Genomic DNA, 7,884 nt, shown 5'->3' on the forward strand with positions numbered 1-7,884 from the left:
AAGAATTCTACCATTGTAGTTAAGAATGATGCAAAAAAAAAAAAAAAAAAAAAACAAAACGATAAGACGTGTGAGTTTTGAAAAGTATTCAAGAATTTATAGAGACAAATTTAATATTTAACGACAACCTATTAAATATAAAATTGTAAATTTATAGTTCTGTTATATACTTTTCAAATTTTAGATACCTATGATATAAAACAATCTTAAATTTTTATCAAATAAACTTATAATTATACAATATAAACACAAAAATGCCCAACCCACTGCACCATCATTTTCTGTTTTTAATGATATATAAAAGTTTTTTATTTTTTATTTTTTAAAAAAGCAAAATGATTGTTGTTAGGGAGGTGAGAAGAAGTGATGTGGTAGGTGAGAAAATATTTAATTTGTTTTTGGCTTCCCTTCCTTGTTGTTGACATGTGTGTGTAATATGTTTAGCTCAAATGATTTCACACAAAAACATGGATGTGGTTGGTACCAAAACAAATAACTTTCCATTTTGGTTCAACAATTTCATCTAACAATCATATTCATATAATAATAATAAGGAATTTAAATCCTATTTTAGACTCTGAATTTTGATAAATGTTCGTTTTAATTCCTGAATTTTTAAATTTATTTATTTTAGTCCATGATATTAAATTTATGTTAACTCTTCAATAGAAATGTGAGTTGAGCTTGTATATTTGGATGACAGACTCTAGATGTATTGAGTAAGATGAATGTGAAGTAAAATATCAATAATCAATATGTCAAAGTACTTGAAGACCAAAATTTTGAATTAAAAATATCTTTTAAATTCTCCCCCTTTGCCACTTTATTCAAAATTGAAACTCTAGAATTTTTTTAGCATACCTAACTTATTTGATAACTTAGTCATCCAAAAATATAAGTCACTTCGTCATTTTGTTAAAGAATTAACAAAATCTTAATATATCATGGACCAAAATAAACACTTTTAAAAAATTCAAGAACTAAAAGTATTTTAAAAGTTTAGGGACCAAAATAAAACAATATTCAAAGTTCAGGGACTCATACGGACATTTTTAAAAGTTTAGGGATCAAAATAGAATATTATTCAAAGTTTGGAGACCAAAATAAGATTTAAACCATAAATAATAAGGGTGATTATTTTAAATGACAAACTGCTGAAAATATTTTCAAATATAACAACATGTTACTGTCTATCGTTAATAGATATCTATCAATATTTTGATATATGTCTATCAATATCTATTACCGACAAACAGTGACATTTTATTATATTTGTAAATAAAATTGTTCGATAACAATAACAATAATAATAACAATAACACTAACAATAATTGTAGTGTTGCAAAATTGATTTTTGTTTTCTATGTTCTTACCATTTTCTACATTAGTCATCAAGCTTTTGAGAGCTCAAATTCAATCCTCTAATTTCCAATCAACTTTAAATTCAATAGAAGTGATAAATTTGATTGGACGTCAATATATGAATGACAAATAATGTTGCATCATGTTCCAACACCTTTAATTTAACCATCTTTAATTTAAAACACGTTTAAGAGTGTTTTTTGCACCTATCATATCTAAAATCATTTTTAATTTTTTTTTTCTCAATTAATTATTTAAGATGCGGTTCCAAATGATTTTTGGTAAATGGTTAGGTGAGATTTCATTTTTAAAATATCTATCATTTCAAAATAAAAATATATATGTATATGTTGGAAAGTTTAGTTCATCTCTCTAATATTTTTCCCTCTCTACAATTTTTCTCCCTCTAGTTGTTTTAATTTGTTTGGTAATTTTTTTTTTCTCTCAAAATTTTGTGTATTTTCCACTAATTTTCATTTCTCTCTCTAAAGCTTTTTATCCTAAAGTTTGATTTATATATCTCGCTACACTCATTTTGGTATCCTTGAATTTTTGCTCCCTTCATTAAATTTTTACTCACTAATTTTTTCTGTCCTATGTAAACTTTATGGCCCTCTCTGTCTTTCACATTTTATTTTCTTTAAAACTTTTCTTTTGCTTTCTCTTTTTCTTCTCTCCATTTTAATTTACCACTTTTTTATTTTTTTTCTCTAATATAATGCAGATAATTCTAACAATATTTTTTTCATTGTTTTTTAAACCAAGCATTAATCATTAAAAAAATATTTTTAAAATAATCAATATCTCATCACACATGTCCTCCTCGACATTATATGACGATCACTTTTAAAAATTGAGAAACAAACATAAAAGGTGCGTTTGGGACATTGAATTAGTTATAATAGTTAGTATTTATTATAATCTATGTTTATGGTACATACTATTTTAGTTGAGTTATTATAGTCCGTATTTGAGTGCAAACTATTTTAGTATGAGTGGAAAAATAGTAAAATAAAATATAGAGTTCAAATAGTATTACTTATGTAGATAATTGTATATTATAAACAATTGTAAACATCACTATTATATATAGAGCCTGAAACATGGGGTGGATTATAGGGGTGGAAACGGTTAGGCCAAATCGAACTGAACCGAATTTTTTAAAATGTGAAACCGAACCAAACCGATTTATTGGTTCAAACTGATCCAAATCGAACCGCATATATGCGGTTCGGTTTGGTTTCAAATTCAATTTTCGAAAGTGAACCTGAATAGAACCGAACCGAATTAATTCGGTTTCAAAATTTCTTCAAACCAGATCGAACCTCATTTTTCGGTTTCATTGAATTTTCGATTCGGTTTTTAGAAATGGTTCGATTTTTGCGGTTTGGATGACCACCCCTTGTGGGTTATAATAGCTACTCCACCAACTTCAAGTTGGAGGCCAAATACCCTAAATAGATCATAAATATGTCCTTAATAAGAAGTTGAAGACTTTAAGTAGAGATTAAAATTGAAATTATATTAGTTTAAGAATTATAATATGGGTATAATAGCTATTCGAGTGTTTGTTATTATAGTATAATTGATTTATTTATTACAAGCAAAACTTGATCAACATATTTATGTAACATTAAAATAGTTTGGAGTGCAAACTGTTTTAATATGAGTAGAAAATAATATAACAAAGAGGAATTTCAAATAATAGATCGTAGATAATTTGTATATTTAAAGAATAGTAAATACCATTATTATATTTGGAGTCCCAAATATTGGGTGAACTATGATAACTCACGCCACCAACTTTAATTTGGAGGGTCAAATACTCTCCGAATGATTATAGATAAACAAAAATTTAATAAAATGCATTTAAACAAATGGTAATTATGTATTTAATATTAATAAGAAGCCGATAATTTGGAATAGCGACTGAAAGTATATTAGTTTAAGAATTATAATATAAGAATATGGGAATTTTAGCATAGGAAAAGGGTATAATAGCGATGTTAATGAGCATATTAATTAGTTGAGTTGTCACAATTTAGGGAAGCCGATAAGCCATAATGACCTCAAATTTTATTGACCCTAATTCGACAACCTGTGGTATAGTCTTCTTTGTCGGTTGAATGCCAAAACCAGTTTGAATATCATTTTCTCTCTTCGTTCCGTACATTTTTGGAATTTAATGTGTGTATATATATCCTCTAAACGCATGAATCAAATTAACAAATTTAAGCTTTTGTTTAGATTGACTTGAGAAAAAGATGTTTTTGAAAAATTCATCCTTATTTAAATACTTTTGATAAAAAAAAAAAAAAGTTGAAAATACATTTCAAAGCTATTTTAAGTTATTGTCGAATACTTCAATTTTTTTCAAAATATATATATTTTTTTAATTAAGTTCATATTTGGAAATCACTTCTATTATGTTTGAAATTATTTCAAAATATGTCTTTAATCACTCGAAGTTAATTTAATAATTAAATTTATATTTTTAAATGTAATTTTCATATAATCAGAATTGATCTTGAATTTAAAAGTATATTTTGGAGTGATTTTGAAATTGTCAAAAATGATTTTAACCATTTTAAAATCACTCCCAAACATGATATAAATATAATTTGTTAAGATAGTATAATTTTGATTAAATGTTCACAAAAAGTTGAAAAACCAAGCCTCGTAACTATTTCGTTTTTTGTTTCTGTTTTTTTACAATTAAATCTATTTCATTTTCATTTCTTACAATTATTTGCATCTTTATCAAAGTACAAAAGGTTGAATTCTGAGTTACATTTCAAAAATAAAAACAAATTTTTAAAAGCTACTTTTTTAGTTTTCAAATTTTGGCTTCATTTTTTAAACTACTAGTAAAAGTAAATAATTAGAAGAAATTTGGAAGTGAAAGTAATATCTATAGACTTAATTTTAAAAAAATAAAATAAATAAAATAACCAACAAACATGGCCTAAATATTTAGGGGATGAGAAGTTTGAAACTTTTGACTCGTAAAAGTAGAGATGTCCAATTTTCCCCACGGGGAAGGGGCCCCGTGAGGCCGCCCCGAATGGGGGAGGGAGTGAGGAAAAAAATTCCCCGTGAGCTAAACAAGGACGGGACGGGGAATGCATTTCCCGTCCCCGCCCCGGCCCCGACCCCGCTCCGTTCCCCGTCCCTGCCCCAATTAGATTTTACATATTTATTTGGTATAGTTATCTAATGTCATGTTATATATATTATTATATAAATATTACATTTAAATTTAAATTTTAATTATTTATTGGGAAAGATAATGAATATGTTTAAATTGAATGTTGAAATTTAGATTTTATATATGTGAATAATTTGATTTATATTTATTTCTTTCTACTAAAAATATTAATTAGCTTTTTTAGGCCAAAATTTGAGTAATTTATCTTTAAATTCAAATGATCATTCAAAACTAACCATAATAAATAATTTAATGATAAAGTTAATTATTTAATTCCATTAATGATCTAAATTAGTTGAATTTTTACAAAAAAAAAAAAATAATAATAATAACAAGAAAAAATTTCTCACGGAATCCGATCCCCGCGAAATTTCTGCGGGAATCCCCGTCTCGATCTCCATGGAGAATTTCAAGGGGATGGAGAATGGCATCCACGTCTCGTCCTACTCTTTTAAACATCATGAATCAAAATAATTATATGATAAAATTTAGAGACTAAATCCAACATCACATGCTAAACTAACTTCAAGAATTAAAATGTTTGTTAGAGAAAACCCACCAAAAGTTATATTATGATGATGATGAAAGATACCGAAAAAGGTTTTTAACATTTTAAATATTTGTCTATTATTATTATTATCCAATAATACAATAATCCCAAAAGAAGGGTTTTTTTTTTTTACATTTTAAATATTTATCTATTATTATTATTATTATCCAATAACACAATAATCAAAGATATTTACCTATTATTAATTTCATTATTATCATCCAATAATACAATGAAGAGGTATGAACATATAGACGCATGATTCAATCATAGAGGTTATAAAATAATTAAACTAATGAAATTGTTTAAAATGTGGGTAAGAGTTAAGAAGTCATAGTCCAAAATCATGGTCAAATTGGGACAAGCTTTTATTAGAGTGAATATGAGAGTACATCCAACAAAGAAAGTTGCAGCCCACCCTAATATATTCCTCTCCCTCTCTCTCTTCTATCAATTTTTCTCTCTCTAAATCTATCAACATTGAATTCATTATTTATCTTGCAAGGAAAGAGAGAATGTATATGATAATTTCTCAACATGTAGTGCGACATATAACGTGCAAATCACAACAAATAAGTTTCACTACTCAATCATACGTAACTATCATGTAAATTCATATTCGGTGTTCTGTATTGTCCATCTTTAATTTGTGAGAGATTTTTTCTTCATTCATCAAATATTGTTTTTCAAATAAAATATCGACAAACTTTTATTTTGAATTTTTTATCTTGATTTGTAGTGGAACAGTTCAACTTGTCGTCATATGAATCTTCTTTCCAAACTTCTTTTGTTGTAATATAATATGCTACTATACGGACTTATATTATAGAAACTAACATCGGTGTGGTACCTTACGAAACGTCCTTTAATGCTTAAGTTAATGTCTGATTGAAGGTAGTTACAATTGAATAACAAGGTAATTTTTGTGTACCTGATATTGTCTTTAGTATAGCAATTTTTCCCCTCGATGGATGACGATGCCTTTTCCATCCTCGAGATATACCATGTGTCAATAAATTTCCTACAACACAACTAGTACAGTTTAGTTAGTTTGAAGCACTCATTTTGATTTAAATTTCTCGTCTTTCCAATAGTATTTGCCAAACACAATGGAAATTTACCAAATTTTCTATGTTCTCCTTTTCAAGAATTATAGGTCACTATACCAACATATTAGCTATAGTTTCAGTCAGAATAATAAAGTTATGCATAAATCATGGATTGCACATTTTGATGTTTAATTATAAGTACATTGTGGATTGATCTCTAAGTTTAAGACACCGATCTAATAATTCGAGTTAAGTTTATGCAAATTCATGAATTGCATTACGATTCTAACTAGGAAAATTTATGAGTTAGTTAGTTTATGTCCGAAATGACTTTTGGACTTAGGTTTATAATAAAAGTCAAGAGGAGTAGGGGAACTTTGTCCCACATGGAAAAATTTACCATTGTCTAGAAGGTATAATTTCCAAGACATTTTAAATGAGAATTTGTAGTGTGTTGATGGTAGAAGTAATTGTTGTTTTTGTTTGATGGGTGGTTTGGTTCACTTGCATGAAAATTACTAAATTTTTATTACTTATTTATTTAATTATTTTAATAAATCATTTTATTAATATTTTCTTGACTGTTCGTTTGCTCGTTTATGAATGTTGTGTTGACTGTTCATTTGCCCGTCTATGAACGTTCATTTGCCTCTTTGTTTCCTCTTCTCCTCTACTATTTAGCAGAAATCAGACCTGAGAGAGGAGACACACAACTGAAGTTTCTTACTTCCTCTTTTGTTTTCCTTTAATTGTTCTTCTGTTCTGAGCAATTTTCTTAGATATGTGTGTTTATTTAAAGTTATTTGGATCTAGGAGAAGCTAGCGTAATACTTGGTGTTAAGATAAGAAAAACTGAAAATGGGTTTTCTCAATGTCAATCTCACTACATTAAAAAATTACTAAAAGAAATTTGACTGTTTTGATGATCCTCCTATAATAAATCCATATGATGCTCGTGTAAGTCTTAAGAAAAATAAAGAAGATAGTGTATCTCAGTCTAAATATACAAAAATAATAGGCAGTGTTATGTTTCTAATGAACTATACTAGACCTGATATTGCATATACTGTGAGTAGATTGAGTAGATATACATATAATCTTGGTAAGGATCATTGGAGTGATCTTCGTCGTCTGTTAAAATACCTTAAGGGCACCATAAACTACTGTTTGCATTTTAACTAATTTCCTGTTGTATTAGAAGTTATTGTGATGCAAACTAGGTATCTGATAATGACGAGGTCAGTTCTACAAGTTTATATATATTCTTACTTAGAGGAGGAGCAATATCGTGGAAGTCTGCAAAACATATTTGCATAGCTAGATCCACCATGAAATCTGAATTTATTGCTCTAGAACTAGCAGGACAGGAGACTGAATGACTTAAAAGCCTACTAGGGATGTATCATTATGGGGGCATCATTACCAATCTCTATGCATTGTGATTCACAGGTTGTTATAGGTATTGCCAAGAATAGTGTACATAATGGCAAAAGGAAACATATACGTCTTAGACATAGAACTGTGAAACAATTGCTAAAGGGAGGAATTATATCCTTGGAATATGTGAGGAATGAGAAAATTTTTGTTGATCCTTTGACCAAAGACCTAACAAGGAAAATGATTTTAGAATCATCAATAAACATGGGGCTTAAACTCTTATACAGTTTCATCCCTTTCTCTGGGTGGTCTATTGCAATAGACTCGATGGTCCATAG

Source organism: Benincasa hispida, chromosome 2, assembly GCF_009727055.1.
Source record: "Benincasa hispida cultivar B227 chromosome 2, ASM972705v1, whole genome shotgun sequence".
Lineage (NCBI taxonomy): Eukaryota > Viridiplantae > Streptophyta > Magnoliopsida > Cucurbitales > Cucurbitaceae > Benincasa > Benincasa hispida.